Source organism: Bufo gargarizans, chromosome 7 (assembly GCF_014858855.1).
Source record: "Bufo gargarizans isolate SCDJY-AF-19 chromosome 7, ASM1485885v1, whole genome shotgun sequence".
In the NCBI taxonomy this organism is placed as follows: domain Eukaryota; kingdom Metazoa; phylum Chordata; class Amphibia; order Anura; family Bufonidae; genus Bufo; species Bufo gargarizans.
In genome coordinates this window covers 100193184-100213400 of record NC_058086.1, presented here as the reverse complement: position 1 = coordinate 100213400, position 20217 = coordinate 100193184, and the positions used below count along the sequence as shown (strand labels likewise).

General features: G+C 44.9%; 1 protein-coding gene across 1 annotated transcript in view; it reads right to left on the bottom strand.

Annotated features, from left to right (window-relative positions):
• Positions 1-20217, bottom strand: part of RGS21 (regulator of G protein signaling 21) — a 237290-nt gene that overhangs the window by 733 nt on the left and 216340 nt on the right. The window lies entirely within an intron of this gene.

Sequence of the window (20217 nt, the reverse complement as noted above, 5' to 3'; positions counted from 1 at the left end):
AAACTGGCCTAAATGGGAGGAAATGCTCAAAAACCCCAAACACTGTGGGGTGTTTATAACCGGTGGAGCAATTCCTCCACATATGATCCATTGCTAATGACAATCCCCAGCAAAAATGCATACAATGGAGGATGTTGGCTGCGGACCACATGCACCACAATGGCATCCTACACAAAATGAAATAGTGTGTGGATGCAAATATAAAAATGCATAAATCACTACGAAAGGTGCACTACAATGATATGCAACTGACAACACTGGCTAATCCCTCAAGCTGATGTTAAGAACTGAGACTTTAGCCAATGTATTCCTGTCAGGAACACATCGGAGCCCTTTTTCGCCACCGTCAAGGTATCTCAGTGTGGCATGGGTTCCTACCACTAGACTACCTACGGTGTGTGAACACGGTCTGAGAGGTGCTAAGATACAACTTACAGCCAAGCTCCCACATACCTCCATAGTGTAATCACTCATGTAGTGGGAGAGATGATAAGGCTGTAAGCCCCCCTATAACAGGCCATGTGACACAGGCTACCAGGTGCAACAGAATGCTACTAGCAGTACGCAATGGCACATTATAAACATATCAAGAAAAATAACTGAAATAAAGTGCATGTGGTCCACTGCCGACATCCTCCATTGTATGCATTTTTGCTGGGGATTGCCGTTAGCAATGGATCACATGCGGAGGAATTGCTCCCCCGGTTATAAACACGCCACAGTGTTTGGGGTTTTTGAGCATTTCCTCCCATTTTTTCTTGATATGTTTAGAATGTGCCATTGCGTACTGCTGGTAGCATTCTGTTGCACCTGGTAACCTGTGTCACATGGCCTGTTATAGGGTGGGCTTACAGTCTTATCATCTCTCCCACTACATGAGTGATTTCACTATGGAGGCTGTAAGTTGTATCTTAGCACCTCTCAGACAGTGTTCACACACCGTAGGTAGTCTAGTGGTAGGAACCCATGCCAAACAGAGATACCTTGACGGTGGTGCAAAAGGGCTCTGATGTGTTCCTGACAGTTCTTAATATCAGCTTGAGAGATTAGCCAGTTGCATATTTTTTTTGAATCTAGAGGGAAAACAAACCAGGCTGGTGTAGTGAGCTTCATTGATATTTATATAAGCAGATATATAACGCAAGTTTGACCGCAACGCATGGTTAATTAAGTGTGTGGTTGTGCAAGTGTGTGATTTAAGATTAAGTGAGGGAGTATTTGAGAGCTAAATTATTTGTAGACATTGATGAGTGGCCTTATTTCACTGTATTGTACACTGGGACTTGCTGCTCTGCAAACTTCATTGTGCTGTGATAACACTCCCCCCCCCCCCCCCTTCTCCCGGGGTTGCACAGGTGAGTAATTAGGGTGTGGCTGTCTAATTAGGAGATTATAAAAAGTCAGCAGTGAAGGCAGCACAGCCTTTTTAAATCCAGAGGGAAAACAAACCAGGCTGGTGTGAACTTAATTTATATTTATATAAGCAGATATATAACGTGAGTTTTACCGCAACGCGTGGTTGTGTAAGTGTGTGACTTAAGATTAAGTGACTTTAGATTCAGGGAATTCAGTGGAGGACTGCAATTAGCCAGTTTTTTATTACTACATTATATTGTATTTTTCGCATTTGTGGTGTAATCCCCATTTAGTCTGTGTTGCACAATTGACAAGGCAGTCCAGTGCACATCTAGCATGATGTATGCAGTCCTGGAACAGCCATTCGAGGGTGTATATCTTTATTCAAGATATGAGCAGATTACCCATTTGGAATCGCAAATGGAGTCTCTAAACAGGCAAGTTGCAACATTGACAATTTGCAAAAGAGTTTGCTTCTCACTGAGCAAGCACTCTTTGGGGTAGATGAGGGGGAGGGTGACAGAGAGGAGGCTGAGGAAAGTGGGTAGCTAGTTAGGTTACAGTTAGAAAGCGGGGTAGAGGGAAGAGTGCCAGGGAGGCTAGCACTAATCTGACACACCCCAACAAGTTTGCACATTTGGCAGATGAGGGGGATGTCAGTCCAGGGATGGCACTGCTGCAGGCGGACACTTCCTCTGCCAGTCAGGGGAATGTCATCTCCAGTAAGCAGGGAACCAGGAGAGCAGAGCAGGCCAGACAGGTGCTGGTAGTGGGAGACTTCATTATTAGGGGAACAGATGGCAATCTGTCACAAAGACCGTAATCGCCGAACAGTGTGCTGTCTTCCTGGCGCTAGAGTTCGACACATCGTGGATCGTTTTGACAGATTACTGGGAGGGGCTGGAGAAGATACAGCAGTCATGGTCCATATCGGAACCAATGAAAAAATTAGAGGTAGGTGGAGAGTGCTTAAAAATGATTTCAGGGATTAAGGTCAAAAGCTTAGGGACCTCAAAGGTAGTATTTTCCAAAATACTGCCTGTACCACGGGCCACACAAGAAAGGCAGCGGGAGATTAACAAGTGGCTCAAGAACTGGTGTAGGAAGGAGGCGTTTGGGTTTCTGGAGAACTGGGCCGACTTCTCTATCGGCTAAATGCTCTATCGTAGGGACGGGCTGCACATCAATGGGGAAGGGGCAGCTGTGTTGGGGAGAAAGATGGCTAAAAGGTTGGAGAAGTGTTTAATCTAGGGACTGGGGGAGGTAAATTACATTATAGGAGGGGAAGATAGTGCAGATAGAGACTGGGGGCAAGGTAGTGGGACTGAGGGAGGAATGGATGGAGGGACTAGAACAGTTCAGAAGGAAAGGTGTAGGGTAAAAAATATACATAAACCTCTCAAATGTATGTATACTAATGCCAGAAGCCTGACCAATAAAACTGGGGAACTGGAATTAGTGATGTGTGAGGAGGACTATGACATAGTGGGGATAACGGAAACATGGGTAGAGATACATGGAACTAAAAACAATGATAAATTACCAATAGGAGTTTACCATAAACCACCTAATATACCAGAGTCCACAGAAAATCTACTACTAAACGAGAAAGACAAGGCGGCAAATCATAATAAGGTGGTTATAATGGGGGACTTCAACTACCCAGATATAGACTGGGAAACTGAAACTTATATATCTCATAAAGGAAACAGGTTATTGGCAATAACCAAAGACAATTACCTCTCCCAACTGGTTCAGGACCATACTGGACTTACTGGACTTAGTATTAACCAATAGGCCTGACACAACAACAGACGTGCAGGTTGGGGGGACACCTGGAAAATAGTGACCATGACCATGAAGTAATAACCTTACAATTATCATTCAAATCAGCGTTTCTACAGGGAGGAACAAAAATACCAAACTTCAAAAAAGCTAAATTTAGCCAACTAAGAGAGGCCATAGGCCTAATTAACTGGGACAAAGTCCTCAAAAATAAAAATACAGCATCCTAAAATCTCATTGTAAGAGGTACATACTGTATGGGAATAAAAGGTTAAGGAACAAAAAGAAACCAATGTGGATAACTAGAACTGTAAAAAAAAGCAATAAATAACATAAAGCATATAAATCACTAAAACAGTGTCACGGTCTGGAGTCAGGCTCGGAGGCCAGTAGTGGAGCAGATATTCACACTGGTCACCCTGGCTGATGACACAGGTTAACCTGAGGTGCTGGGTCTAAGTACTAACTAGTATTCGCCAGAGCTCCTGATGGTGGAGATGAACTTTGCTGCGTGTTAGTACCAGGTCGCGGTCCTCAGGATAGCCCCAGCAGGAGGTGAGCAAGCAAATGTCCAGTAGCAGATATAGCAGGCAGGGATCAAGCAGAAGCGTAGTTGAGAAACAAGCCAAGGTCGGTAATGAATAGTGCAGGTTGGGATTAACCTGAAGCGTAGTTGAGGAACAAGCCAAATGTCAGTAACGGATGGTAGCAGAGATAGGGTCGGCAGCAGGATAGACAGGAGCGAGATATTGGCTGGTAACAATATTCTGGCAACCATGAAGTGCATAGACATGGCTTAAATCAGGAAGTTCATGGGAGGAGCAAAGAGTTCAAGGTTTAAGGCAAACAAGATTCAAGACAAGATCATTCAAGGAATTGTCTAAGGAACTCTCCAGCATTTCAGGTGGCTCAGCAAGTAGAGGCACTGCCAGATACAGCAGAGGTCCCAAGTTCAAGTCCAGATCCTAACAAACAGGAGGGTAGCATGGAAGCATTTAAAAACTGTAAGGAAAAAAATAGAACATGTAAAAAACAAATAAAAGCGGCCAAACTAGAGATAGAGAGACTAAGAGAGTAAAAATAATCCTAAAATGTTCTTCAATTGTATACATTTTCAAAAGTATAAATATGAAGTTCTCGGGCCATTAAATAGTAATGAGGGGGGGGGGGAGTCGCAGAGAGCGACGAGGAGAAAGCAAAGCTGTTTAATATTTTTTTCTCTAATGTATTCACTGAGTAAAATAAACTGTCAGATGAAATGCTGAATGTAAAAATAAATTTCCAATTAAAAGTGTCCTGTCTGACCCAGGAAGAAGTACAACAGCAAATTAAGAAGATTAAAAGAGACAAATCACCAGGACTGGATAGCATACACCCCCGTATCCTAAGGGAATAAAGTAATGTCATAGCCTGACCCTTATTTCTGATATTTGCAGACTCTATACTGACAGGGAATGTCACACGGTATTGGCGCATAGCAAATGTGGTGCCAATATTCAAAAAGTGTCCAAAAACAGAGCCTGGAAACTATAGGCCGGTAAGTTTAACATGCGTTGTGGGTAAACTGTTTGAAGGTTTTCTAAGAGATGCTATCTTCAAGCATCTTAACGGAAATAAGCAAATAACGCCATATCAGCATGGCTTCAGTTCTAGACTTGACAATGGCGAATCAATGGATATCGTATATCTGGACTTCTCCAAAGCATTTGACACTGTATCACATAAAAGGTTAGTATATAAAATGAGAATGCTCGGACTGGGAGAAAATGTCTGTGAGTGATAGAAAACAGAGGGTGGGTATTTACAGTACACACTCCGATTCGGTCACTGTCACTAGTGGGGTACCTCAGGGGTCAGTATTGGGCCCTATTCTCTTCAATATATTTATTAATGATCTTGTAGAAGGCTTGCATAGTAAAATATAAATTTTCGCAGATGGCACTAAACTGTGTAAAGTAATTTACACTAAAGAGGACAGTATACTACTAGGGATAAACAGAGGGATCTGGATAGATTGGAGGCTTGGACAGAAAAGTGGCAGATGAGGTTTAACACTGGCAAGTGTAAAGTTATGCACATGGGTAGGAATAATGCAAGTCACCCATACATACTAAATGGTAAAACACTCAGTAATACTGACATGGAATAGGATCTAGGAATTTTAATAAACAGCAAAGTAAGCTGCAAAAACCAGTGTCAGGCAGCTGCTGCCAAGGCCAATAAGATAATGGGTTGCATCAAAAGGGGCATAGATGCCCGTGATAAGAACATAGTCCTACCACCTTACGGATCGCTAGTCAGACCACACATGGAATACTGTGTACAGTTCTGGGCTCCTGTGAATAAGGCAGACATAGCTGTCACGGCTGTAAGTGAGCAACAAGAGCCTACACAGTGAAAAGCAACTGACCGGACCCAAACTAGGGAGGATAAAGGGTGACCCCTAAAGACCCTAAAAGCTCTCCCTAAGCTGCTCGGCCTATGCGAACACCCCAATGGTGGATGATCGCATATCCTCGTACCTCGACTATATAACACCTGAACACTCTACAATAGTGAGGGGACACGACCACCGACTCCCTACACTAGACACGGAGGGAGTCAGGGTCACCTGGGATCCAGTCAGCAAACAGAAAATCACAAATGAATGTACACTTAACTGAAGGAGCTGCGGCTGCAGTGAAAACAGATCCAAAGTCAGCAGACAATATCCGAAGTACTTGCTTCAGCAGAACACAGATCCAGTGAAAAGATATCACACAGGTGAAGATACTCAAGCGAGAGATACAACTCAAATGAAAAGTATAATCCGCACCTCTACAAAGGAGGAGAGGTGATTTAAAGGCAACAAAATCAAACACAGGAGTGACAGCTGGGAGGAAGGAAACAGAAAGTATAGACCTCATCACAGGGGCGGAGAAACAGGGCAGAGGGAACTCCTCCAAGCTCTAGTAGTGACATCATCACAGGGGTGGAGAAACAGAGCTGTGAGAACGTCTCAAAGCTCTGGTAGTGACAATAGCAGAACTGGAGAGGGTCCACAGGAGGGCAACTAAAGTAATAACTGGAATGGGGCAACTACAATATCCTGAAAGATTATCAAAATTAGGGTTATTCACTTTAGAAAAAAGACGACTGAGGGGAGATCTAATTACTATGTATAAATATATCAGGGGTCATTACTATCCCATCATCTATTTATCCCCAGGACTGTGACGAGGGGACATCCTCTGCGTCTGGAGGAAAGAAGGTTTGTACACAAACATAGAAGAGGATTCTTTACGGTAAGAGCAGTGAGACTAAGGAACTCTCTGCCTGAGGAGGTGGTGATGGTGAGTACAATAAAGGAATTCAAGAGGGGCCTGGATGTATTTCTGGGGTGTAATAATATTACAGGCTATAGCTACTAGAGAGGGATCATTGATCCAGGGAGTTATTCTGATTGCCTGATTGGAGTCGGGAAGGAATTTTTTATTCCCCTGAAGTGGGGAAAATTGGCTTCTACCTCACAGCTTTTTTTTGCCTTCCTCTGGCAGGATGACAGGCTGCCTTAGACAGCACCACAAAAGGGACAAGTGGGGGGCGGCAGCAGCAGGGCTGTGGGCAATGAGCATTGTGTAAGCACTCATCTGTCTATATTCAACTGTATCCAGTGATACAGTGAAATACCCTGGCGGGGAACAGTCGAAGGCTGATAGGATACAGGCACTAGGACTGAAGCCTATCAGAGGCCGGCACAGGCGGGGCATTGAAGTCACTGTGGATATTTTTGTACTGACACCCATTATAGGGGGGGGGGGAGGTGTTGTTTTTAACTGACACACATTACGAGGGGTATTTGTTGTACTGGCACATATAAGGAGGTATTTTTTGTACTGGCACACATTATAGGGGGTATTGTTGTCCTGGCACACATTTTAAGGGGGTATTTTGTGTACTAACACACATTATAAGGGGGTATTTTTTTGTACTGACACACATTATATGGAGAATTATTATTACTGAGGGCATTATAGTGGACTTTATTACTACTGGGCTACTATAAGGAACAAGATTATTAAATTAGTAATAATAATAATAATAATAATATAATAATAATATTTATATAGCACCAACATATTCCTCAGCACTTTACAATAATGGGGTTCATGTACAAACAGTCATAAATAACATAGCAACAAACAAGTCGACAATTAAAACAAGAGGAATGAGGGCCCTGCTTGCAAGAGTTTACAATCTATGAGGAGATAGGGGTGACACAGAAAGTAACAAGCGTTTGATTTCTATAACGGTCCAGCCATGTTAACACAATAGGGGAGTATACATAAAGCAGCATGGGTCAATATCTGTAGTGCTTCTGAGTGCCTGGGTTGTGGACATTTGACAATGGATGAGGCTCAGAAGAATGGTTTAGGCACTATGGGGACATTATTACTCTTGGGGCACAATGGAGGACATTATTATTATTGGGACCACTCTAAGGGCACTGTTAACATTAAGTGCACTCTGGCATTGAATTATTGATATTGTTTCTTCTGGAAGCATTATTACTGTGGGGGTGCACTCTGGGCCAATATCAGATTAGCAAAAATATTTTTGGGGACAGTATGTTTACAACACTATATGTGTCAGGGACACTATTTGCTGGGTGCAGTTAATTTTTAGGGCACTGTGTGTCAATAATAATTAATGGGGGCACTATCTGTGCGGTACTAGTATTTTCAGGGGGATTATCTGTTTCTGCCGTATAGTATTGGGGAGCATAGTGGATAGTACTGAGGTGGCAGGATGGGGTATTCAGAAGGTGCTAACGGAGGGGGGGGGGGGGGGGCGCTCCGCCCTGGGTACCTGCTCTCAGAGGGGTGCCAGCCTCTATGAGTGCTTCCATCAATTCAGTGCTAGAGCTGCACGGAGCTGGCCACCATTTCTTTTAAGCTGCAACCACGTAGCTTTTTTAGTACCTCGCTCAGGGCCTCAATAGGTTGCTCACCATCGCAAACCCCACCTTAGACTAGTGTCCATAACGTACTGTGACACTATTGTCAGGACGTTCTGTGAGGAGCATGACCTGACGCTGCCTGTTACTTCATACCAGGCTACTGCTACCCTCCACTTGTGTACCTTCAGCTCTGTGTAGTTTCCCTCAGCTTATCACACTCTGTTGCACATCCAGCAAACTCAATCTGCTTGAGGGGCAGTGAGTGATAAACTCACTCTGCCCTCTGACACAAAGAATACCCATCAGCAGCAGTGGAGAAGAAACCAAATTAATACCCAGGATCCTGGCCCCAGCTTGTCTAGCATGTAAGCATGGTGAAATTTTTTATTTGTGCATGTGTATAGCAAAGTGTACAGTGTAAGTGTATAGATATATGCAAAATGTATGTGTGAGTATAAAGATATACTCTATGTACAGTGTATATGTGAGTGTATATAGATATATATACTGTTTGTATAGTGTGAGTATATAGCTATGCGTATGGTGTATGTGAGTATATAGATGTCAATGTTCATGTTATAAATACATATCTATTTTTAAAGTACCGAATGGACCTTATATGCACTATAGCCCAGGAACTGTATTTTATAGGTTTTGTGATCTTTAAAACACAAACATTGACATATATCTATGTACTCTCACATACACTGTGCAGTACATATATTCACACACTGTACATATATCTATATACTCATACATACACTGTAGATATATCTATATACACCCACATACACTGTACATATACCATTATTATATCTCTGAAGTAAGCATGGTTCTGTTGTAATGTCTATGGTTTAGACAGTACAATGCCCCTATGTGGAGGCCACAGGGGTATTATACTGTGTGGGGGACCCCCCCACTTCTATAGTAAAGGGGGTGTTTCGCACCGACCAGCAATGATGGTGGCCTGTAATCACTGCCTCTCTGCCTTAAACTAATGGCACTGGGAGCTAAATTCAGCGCTGTGACAGCTTTCTAGCAATGTGCTTCATTTAACATGTCGAAGGACCTAAGAGTAGAGTTGAGCGGACACCTGGATATTCGGGTTCGGCGGGTTCGGCCGAACGTCACAAAAAAGTTTGACTCCGGGACCCAAACTTGACCCCAAACCGCATTGAAGTCAATGAGGACCCAAACTTTTGAGCACTAAAATGGCTCTAAAAATGTCACGTAAAGGGCTAGAGGGCTGAAAATGGCATCAAAATGTGGTTAAGAGCATGGCAAACAAATGGGATAGGGAAATGACTTTAAATAGCATAAAATACATAAAAATAAAAAAGAATAATCTTGATCTAGGAGGACGAGGTCCATATGGAGTAGGAGGTTAAGGAGGCGGTGGATGTGGCAGTGTAGATGGAAGCGGCAGTGGAGGAGGAGGTAGCCTACACTGGTTTTTGGCCTTACATATTTTTTTTATTAGGGTACACCCCAAAACATTGGGAATATAACCTTTGATAACCTCCTCCAGTCATGCTAAACACAACGTTCAGACAATACACTGGCTGCAGAGCAGAGCAGCACCTCCAAGGCGTTAAGGGCAAGCTCAGGCTATGTGCCCAATTTGGAGACCCAGAAGTTGTAGGGGGCAGACCCATCACTCAGTTTGTGTAGGCATGTGCAAACATACTTCCCCACCATGTCGCACGTCCCCGTTATGTTCACGATCCAATTTGATATCTGCTCTATCAACTATCGATGTTCTTTTATGCGCCTACCATGGTGATTACGGGTGGCGGGGAATCAGGGTTCCAGGCCGGAGAGGGAGCATGAGAAAAAGAGACCAAATTTAAGGGAGGATCCTTTTTTTCTAATTTAAAATTAGAGTTGAAATATGGGAGAAATTTTTAAAGCATAAAAGTGTGACAACTTTTCAAAGTTTAAGCATTGAATGTAAGGATGTGGTGCGCATTAATTACTGGATAATTCATAATATTTTATTCCCTGTCACCTATGCATAGCAGGTGTTTATTCACATCTATAATTGTATAGTGTCAACCCAAGAATGTAACAGAAAAATTATTGAAATTTATTAAGCTGTTAACTAGATAGAGGAGGTATATTATACACAAATATTGGTGAATTTCACAAAAAAATGTAACTGACAATTTTCTAATTTTTTTGGGTCTACTAGGTATAGGAGTGGTACATCACACCCAAAAATTGATGAATTTCACCAGAATATATAACTGACGTTTTTTTTTTAACCTGTCTACTAGATATAGTAGTGGTACTATACACCCAAAATTTTGTATATTTCGCCAGAAAGTGTAACTGACAATTTTTTTTTTACCGTTCCACTAGGTATAGCAATGGTACTATACACCCCAAAATTGGTGAATTTCACCCTAAAATGTAAATGACAAATTAGTGAAATGATATAAAATAAAAAACGTACAAAAATAAATAAATGGATTTATGAGGTGGAGTTCCATATGGAGTAGGAGTTTGAGGAGGCGGTGGATGCAGCGGAGTAGGTAGAAGCGGCGGTGGAGGAGGAAGAGATAGCCCACACAGGTTTTTGGTTTTAATTTAATTTTGTAAATTTAAGGTACACTCCAAAAGAGTGTAAAATATCCATAAAACCAACATGAGCAATTGCGCTGCAGTATAACAATGGCTGCTTAGTGCCGGTATAAATGTCTATTCTGCACAAGGTACGGACAAGTCTTGAGGGATCCATGCCTGGTTTATTTTAATGAACGTGAGCTTGTCCATATTGGCTGTGGACAGGCGGCTGCGCTTGTCTGTGATGACGCCCCCTGCCTTGCTAAACACACGTTCAGATAATACACTGGCTGCAGGGCAGGCCAGCACCTCCAAGGCGTAAAGGGCAAGCTCAGGCTATGTGCCCAATTTGGAGACCCAGAAGTTGAAGGGGGCAGACCCATCATTCAGTACGTGTAGACGTGTACACACATACTGCTCTACCATGTTGGTAAAATCCTGCCTCCTGCTAAGACGTTCCATATCAGCTGGTGGTGCTGGTTGTTGTGGCGTGCTGACAAAGCTTTTCCACATTTCGGCCATGCTAACCCTGCCTTCTGAGGTGCTGGTGGTGCCCCAGCTGCTTTGGTGACCTCTTCCTCGTCTTCTGCCTTCGCCTTGTGCTTCCACTGTGCCCCCACTGTCACGTGGGAATGCCACCAGCAGCGCGTCTACCCGCGTGCGTTTGTTCTCGGACATCTTACCATCATGCTCCAGTGACGGAATTAAGAATGGTACGTTGTCCTTGTAATGGGGATCCAGCAGCGTGGCCACCCAGTAATCAGCACAAGTTAGATTGTGGGCAACTCGGCGGTCGTTGCAGAGACACTGCAGCATGTAATCGCTCATGTGTGCCAGGCTGACCAGAGGCAACAAGAAGCTGTCCTCTGTGGGGGGTGTATCGTCTGTGTCCTCTGTATCCCCCCATCCATGCACCAGTGATGGCCATAAGCTGGTCTGGGTGCCACCCTGTTGTGAACATGGCTCCTCCTCCTCCATCTCCTCCTCCTCATCCTCCAGAACTGTGCCCTGGCTGGACAATTGTGTACCTTGGGTTTGTGGGTGCAGGAACCCACCCCCGGAGCCACTTGGGAATGACTGTCCGGAAACCCTACAAAATGATCCCTCTTCCTCCTCCTCCTCCTCCTGTGCCACATCCTCTTTCATCATCGCCAGGAGCGTTTTTTCAAGGATGCATAGAAGTGGGAAAGTAACGCTGAGAACGGCGTTATGGGCACTGGCCATGTTGGTGGAGTACTCACACCAGCGCAACAAGGAACACAGGTCTCGCATGGAGGCCCAGTCATTGGTGGTGAAGTGGTGCTGTTCCGCCGAGCGACTCACCCGTGTGTGCTGCAGTTAAAACTCCACTATCGCCTGCTGCTGCTCGCACGGTCTGGCCAGCATGTGCAAGGTGGAGTTCCACCTTGTGGGCACGTTGCATATGAGGCGGTGAGCGGAAAGGCCGAAGTTACGCTGCAACGCTGACAGGCGAGCAGCAGCAGGGTGAGAACGCCGAAAGTGCGCACAGACAGCCCGCACTTTGTGCAGCAGCTCTGACATGTCGGGGTAATTTTTAAGGAATCTCTGCACCACCAAATTCAGCACATGCGCCAGGCAAGGGATGTGCGTCAAACCGGCCAGTCCCAGAGCTGCTACGAGATTTCGCCCATTATCGCACACCACCAGGCTGGGCTTGAGGCTGACTGGCACAAACCACTCATCGGTCTGTTGTTCAAGGCCCGTCCACAGCTCCTGCGCGGTGTGGGGTTTGTCCCCCAAACAGATAAGCTTTAAAACTGCCTGCTGTCCTTTACTCCTGGCTGTGCTGAAGTTGGTGGTGAAGGTGTTACGATGACCGGATGAGGAGCTGGTAGAGAATGAGGAAGCAGAGTAGGAGGAGGAAGCAACAGGAGGCAAACTGAAGCGCCCTGCAATCCTCGGTGGTGGAAGGACATGCGCCAAACTGCTATCCGCCTCAGGCCCAGCCGCAACTGGATTTACCCAGTGTGCTGTTATGGAGAGAAATTGACTATGGGTCCTAGAGGGGGTAACCTTTGGTCTAAATGAGGGCTTCACATATACTGCATTTATATAATGCCCTTAATATAAGAATGGGAACTATAAATAATGGAAGAGAGTCCTGATGGACCCCATATGGAGAATACTCCTCCTTTCACAATGATATATCTGTAGATAGCTACTACAAAAAATAGAAAATTAATTAAACGTAATGACTAGTCCAGAAAAACACAGGCCATTGCATATCCAGGGAATCTAAAAGATGGGTCTTTTACAAAATGAAGAAATGCGGATACTCCAGAAAGGTGGGGGTGAACCTACATGTGTGAAAAAAAGAAATAAATATATATAAAAAAAGATAAAAGAAAAAAGAACTCATTCTGAAGAATAAGAATATACTATGGATATAGGATAATTGATCTGATAGATGTTGATATATACCCATGTAAGAATACCCTGGGGCTTTGACAATAGCAACATTTAAATGCGTACTATCCCCACAGAAAAAAACGTAAACTGCCGGAGTGGAGACCTCAATATATATATATAAAAAGAATGGGGTCAGAGTCCCAATGCAGAAGTATAATGAATACCTGGGAAATTACCCCTAGTGACAATATAGGCGAATACGATTATGTCATTGGAAAGAAAAAAGAAAAAAATGTTCTGTACAATAGAAGATCTAGTAAACCAAGAAATTGGATCTAACATAGATAATTTAAAACACAAATAGAAGAGCATTAAAAGATGTGCAGAGATACTAGAATAGATACAGGGAGTGCAGAATTATTAGGCAAGTTGTATTTTTGAGGATTAATTTTATTATTGAACAACAACCATGTTCTCAATGAACCCAAAAAACTCATTAATATCAAAGCTGAATATTTTTGGAAGTAGTTTTTAGTTTGTTTTTAGTTTTAGCTATTTTAGGGGGATATCTGTGTGTGCAGGTGACTATTACTGTGCATTATTATTAGGCAACTTAACAAAAAACAAATATATACCCATTTCAATTATTTATTTTTACCAGTGAAACCAATATAACATCTCAACATTCACAAATATACATTTCTGACATTCAAAAACAAAACAAAAACAAATCAGTGACCAATATAGCCACCTTTCTTTGCAAGGACACTCAAAAGCCTGCCATCCATGGATTCTGTCAGTGTTTTGATCTGTTCACCATCAACATTGCGTGCAGCAGCAACCACAGCCTCCCAGACACTGTTCAGAGAGGTGTACTGTTTTCCCTCCTTGTAAATCTCACATTTGATGATGGACCACAGGTTCTCAATGGGGTTCAGATCAGGTGAACAAGGAGGCCATGTCATTAGATTTTCTTCTTTTATACCCTTTCTTGTACTTGGACATGTGTGATGGAGCATTGTCCTGCATGAAAATCATGTTTTTCTTGAAGGATGCAGACTTCTTCCTGTACCACTGCTTGAAGAAGGTGTCTTCCAGAAACTGGCAGTAGGACTGGGAGTTGAGCTTGACTCCATCCTCAACCCGAAAAGGCCCCACAAGCTCATCTTTGATGATACCAGCCCAAACCAGTACTCCACCTCCACCTTGCTGGCGTCTGAGTCGGACTGGAGCTCTCTGCCCTTTACCAATCCAGCCACGGGCCCATCCATCTGGCCCATCAAGACTCACTCTCATTTCATCAGTTCATAAAACCTTAGAAAAATCAGTCTTGAGATATTTCTTGGCCCAGTCTTGACGTTTCAGCTTGTGTGTCTTGTTCAGTGGTGGTCGTCTTTCAGCCTTTCTTACCTTGGCCATGTCTCTGAGTATTGCACACCTTGTGCTTTTGGGCACTCCAGTGATGTTGCAAACTGGTGGCAAGTGGCATCTTGGCAGCTGCACGCTTGACTTTTCTCAGTTCATGGGCAGTAATTTTGCGCCTTGGTTTTTCCACACGCTTCTTGCGAACCTGTTGACTATTTTGAATGAAACGCTTGATTGTTCGATGATCACGCTTCAGAAGCTTTGCAATTTTAAGAGTGCTGCATCCCTCTGCAAGATATCTCACTATTTTTTACTTTTCTGAGCCTGTCAAGTCCTTCTTTTGACCCATTTTGCCAAAGGAAAGGGAGTTGCCTAATAATTATGCACACCTGATATAGGGTGTTGATGTCATTAGACCACACCCCTTCTCATTACAGAGATGCACATCATCTAATATGCTTAATTGGTAGTAGGCTTTCGAGCCTATACCGCTTGGAGTAAGACAACATGCATAAAGAGGATGATGTGGTCAAAATACTCATTTGCCTAATAATTCTGCACTCCCTGTATATGAACGCATCCGTGGATATAAAGTAGAAAAAGGAGACAACCTCTAAGTCCGGATGTAACCGATGACAGGACAGCTGAAATCGTAGGAGCCGGCAGTTCACGCCTGAGTGCAGAGGATATGGGGAAATAATCGAGCAATGAAAATAATTCTAAAGTCCCGGAGCGTGCGCTTTGAAGGTACGCAACCATCAGTGAGTCTATCTCCTGATGCATGCGCACAAATCCCCTACAGGTTCACATGTTAAGTTTGAGCGCAGAGGATATGGGGAAATAATCGAACAATGGAGAGAAATTCAAAGTCCCGAGGCGTGCACTTTGAAGGTACGCAACCAGCAGTGAGTCTATCTCCTGATGCATGTGCATAAACCCCCTACAGGTTCACATGTAAATTTTCAAACACCACACGCAAGCGCAGAGCCCACCCTGAAAGAATGCAATTGGCCATTAGTGGACATCAATCAACATGAGAGTGCAATGCGATAGGTGGTGTCTAAATGAGATCCACCCTTCTGACATAAAAGATCGCAGACAGAAAGCATTCGTGTTGATAGTAGCTCCATTCCCCTGAAGACGCCGCGTTTTGCGGAGAAACATGTTGGGGGAGCTGTGTCTGTAATATTTTAATAAGAATGGTAGGGCTGAGAATGGATTAGGGAGAGGCGATCTGCAGACGCCGAACCTGCGTGAGGGCCAGATTAGAAAGACGAAAGCAATACAGCAACTGTGTAATTAGCAGTGAGGGACATTATAATAGATACATAGTTGAGGACGCAACACTGTTATCAAGTACGGCGTGTGCCTGGTGTCGGCTGACACCTACAGGCACTGAAGTGTCATTACACAAATTAAATATAGAGAAGTCCACATATGATATCTATGAGAGAATGTCCTTCTGATTAACCAGCAAATACGAATGCTGAGCCCACAGGTCCAAGCCCTCCATATACATTTTAAAGAGTGTGTTTTTTTTGTTTTTTTGTGTGTTAAATATAGAATTTAATAAAAAGAAAATAAAAGTTATATTTTAATATAAGACCAGAAACAGGAAATTATAGTCAGCAGACTATTGGAATACTGTTATGGAGATATAACGGCCCTGACCGTGCTTACTGGTCCACGTATCCGTAGTCAGGTGCACCTTGCCACAGATGGTGTTGTGCATTGCACACCTGATTTTGTCCCCTACTTGGTTGTGCAGGGAAGAGATGGCTCGCCTTGAAAGTAGTGGCGGCTGGGCACAACGTACTGTGGGACAGCCACCGCCATAAGGCCTTTAAAACTATCTGTCTCCACCAGACGGAATGACAGCATTTCAAAGGCCAGTCATTTTGAAATGCTGGCATTCAGGGCTAGGGATCGCGGATAGGTAGGCGGGTACTTCCTCTTCCTCTCCAGCGTTTGGGATATGGAGAGCTGAACGTTTCCGTGGGACATTGTGGAGATGCTTGGTGACCCAGGTGTTGCTGGCAGATCCTCTGTTTGCGGGTGGCAGGTGGCACTGTCACTCCAGAGGTGGATTAAGAGGCCGCGACTGCAGCAGAACAGGAAGCAGGAGGAGCCAGAGACCTTTCTTGTTTTTTGCGGTGTCTACTCCACCGCAGCTTGTGCTTAGCAGTTAAATGCCTGGTCATGCAGGTTGTGCTCAGGTTGAGAACGTTTATGCCTTGCTTCAGGCTCTGATTGCACAGCGTGAAAACAACTCATGTCTTGTCGTCAGCACATTGTCTGAAGAACTTCCACACCAGGGAACTCCTTGGAGCTGGTTTTGGTGTGCTCGGTCCCTTGCTGCGTTGGGCAGTAGGAGGCGTACTGTCTAGAGGACGGCCGCTCCGCTTTTTCACCCTGTTCCCTCTTCTGCTGTGCTTGTGGCTCTGTGCGACCACCGCCTCTTCCTCCGAACTGCATAAGTCACTCGCATGACCTTGATTCCATGTGGGGTCAAAGACCTCATCGTCCTCCATATCATCTTCCACCCAGTCTTCACACCTGACTTATTTGTCAGTCTGCACCCATCTACGGAAGCCACCTTGACGCCTGGTAGATGGGCCCGACACGTATGTGCGCTAAGAGCTTCCATTATTCATGTATACTCATTTATAGTCAGTATTGTACCACTTTTATCTAGATTGACCCCCATTTCCTAGCTCTAATGTTTGTATATATAATGGTGTGCAGCCATTTTGTTTTTTTGGAACTAGGTTTGCCTCATGGATATGCACCTGTGATCCTGAAGGTTTAAGTCTAAATTTTCTTGCAATATGTTGGGGGTGGCATCCCTTTTAGACTGGACACGCCCATCTACCTGGGACTTCTGAGCAGAATATGTTTGTAGCTGGTTCCTACACTGCCCTGAATATTGTAGGCTTAAGTAAGTCCAAAGTGAGGCAATTTCTTTAGTGATAGGGACCCATCTGCGGAAGCCACCTTGACGCCTGGTAGATGTGTAACATCCTGAAGTATGTCACTAAAACTACTGTCACCCGGCTACATAATGTTAAGTGTATATTTATTATGATCCAGTGTAATCTTGCTTTGCATTGTTCCTTATATGCATTTGCCATGCCTGTTTTGTATTTCTGCTGTAATTTTCCATGTACACCAGCAGATGGCAGCAGCGTTTAGCAGGTTATAGTTAGCATCTAGCCTGGAATAGTCCATTCCAGGTTAGCTCCCCCCTTTCTGAGGAGGAGTGGAATGTTCCCACTTCCTACCTTATGGGAAAGAACGTGCCCAAAGGCCCAGCATCATCTACCCTGGCCAGCATTCCAGAAGAGTCGGAGAAAGCCGCCGCTGAGGCCCCGATCCCTGATGTGAAGAGCTAGGATTTACTCAAGTTCCCGGAGGCCGTGGATCCCTCTGCTGAGTCAAGTGCCCCCGCGGAAGACGATGTGCCTGTGAAGATGGAGGTCGACGTCAAGACTGTTCCCGCGGAGGACGCCGCTGACGCAGCACCCATCACCACTGACAAGTCGCTGACTGAGATGAAGATGGCACCAGAGTCCCATGATCACATCCAGGAGGCACCAGAACCGGCCGCCCGGTCGCGACATCAGTTAGGAGCTGTCCCGCTCCCTGAAGCCCAGGCCTGGTCCGAGTCTGCCCCTGTACCGCGTCCAGAGACCCCAGCACCTGCTATCAACCTGAGGCCTGCTGTCACCACCAGACATCTGAGAAGCTCTGACAGATGCCTTTCAGAACCTCCTCCTTGAGCTTCCTTTGTTTTGCTTTCAGTTCCTCATCTTGTTAGCCTCTCTCAGCTGTCATGTAGTTGGACTGATTGCATCCCTTTAAATTCCTCCCCATAGTGCATCAGTGTGCGGTTTATATTTCTTCCTGGAGTATGTGTGCATGCTGATCCTACTTCCCAGTCTTCTACAAGATAAGTGTTGTGCATTCTTTTGTGTTTTTCTGTTTGATGGATCCCAGGTGACCCTGACTCCCTCTGTATCTAGTGTAGGGAGACGGTGGTCGTGTCCTCTCACTATTATAGGGCGTTCAGGTGTTATACAGTCGAGGTACGAGGATATGCGATCATCTACCATTGGGATTATCGCATAGGCTGAGCAGTAAGGGAGAGAGCCAGGTCTGTTGCAGGGGTCTCCCTTTTGTTCCTTAGTTTTGGATCCAGTGAGTCGTATATTTATTTTGTGTTGTCTTGTTTCCTGTACACCTTCCGTGACACCAGCATAGCCACAGCCACCTACCGTTGCGGCTGAGGCATCTGGTGATTCCACTCCGCCGCCCAGCTATGAGAAATTAAGAAGCCTTAACCCTGAGGTGCCCCATGAAATAACGGCCTTTGCCTAGACCGCTTGGGAATATAAATCCGTGGTTGAAGAATGGGTAAAGCAGGTCATCGATAGCCCCCAGCCAGGAGACCCCAAACTTACTAGGAGAACTGGGACTGTCTTGTGGTTCTCTGTGGAGAGGGGTGTAGGGTTCCTGCAGGATAACCACTCGGGCACTGAAGTATTTGTAGGCCGCCACTCAGTAAAACGGCATTATCTGCCCCAAGAAAAGGCACAACCTTTATGTGGGGGATCAGGTGGAATATACCCCCATGCGGTCCATGCAAGGACTCTTTGCCGCTGTAGTCACCTTACTGCATAATCCACTCTCCCCTGCCGTCACCCCAGAGTTCTGGCAGGAGGATCAAGGCTCTGCGGGCAGGACCAGATGCCACCAGGAAACCCCGGATGGCCGCCTACTCTTCAAAGAAAAGGTTCAACCTGCCCCTGCACCTTTGATACCGGACCTGTCACTACCACCAACCCTGAGAGTGGGACAAATCAACAATAGTGTGCTGACCTTCAATTCCAGTGTGCTGATCTTCAAAGAAAAGGTTCAACCTGCCCCTGCACCTTTGATACCGGACCTGTCACTACCACCAACCCTGAGAGCGGGACAAATCAACGATAGTGTGCTGACCTTCAATCCCAAGGTCCAGCCGTGCTTTATGCCTCCATACAGGAAACACGACAACACAAAATAAATATACGACTCACTGGATCCAAAACTAAGGAACAAAAGGGAGACCCCTGCATCAGACCTGGCTCTCTCCCTTACTGCTGCCCAGGAAGAAGCCCCAGACAACTGTTCCAGCTCTCCCTGAGCCACTGCAGCCAGAAGTTCTGCCCCTTCCTGCACCGGACAGCTGTGGATCCCGGGCTGCAGAGAGTTACTGCTGCATTTTCCAGGCTGTCTGCACAGCCAATCTCTATTGCCACCGGTAGAGGGCAGTGACACACCACTACCAATGCCACTTTAAGCTACCACCAGAGGTAGGAGCATCCTCTAATGAGGTTCGGCAGCTCCAGCAGCGATGAGGAGCTAGACACCTACCTGTAAGGTGTCCCCCATAAAAGACAAAATATTCTTCAGTGACATTGTTTGGGAGCCACTCCATGGACTGCTATCTGGCAGGTGAGGACCTGTTTGGCATTTGTGTGCTGTTTTAACAGTTTTTGTTCCAGGTTGCCAGTGTTTGTCCTCATCCAGATGGTCATGCTCAGTTAGGACTCCCCCCATCAGCACTTAACCCCCTCATGTCCAAGTTGACCGTTTTATCCCCTTTCTCAGGTTACTTGATAGCCTGTTGCTGCTATTATTATATGACATTTTAACCCTTGGATTACAATTAACCCTTAACCCTTTGGATTATAATTTACTCCTTAGCCTTGTGGATTGCAAAGAACTTTTATCAGTTTCCAGAGGATTCTACAACTTTAGGCACTTTCAGGAAACAGGACTCAAGTTATTGTTGAGCC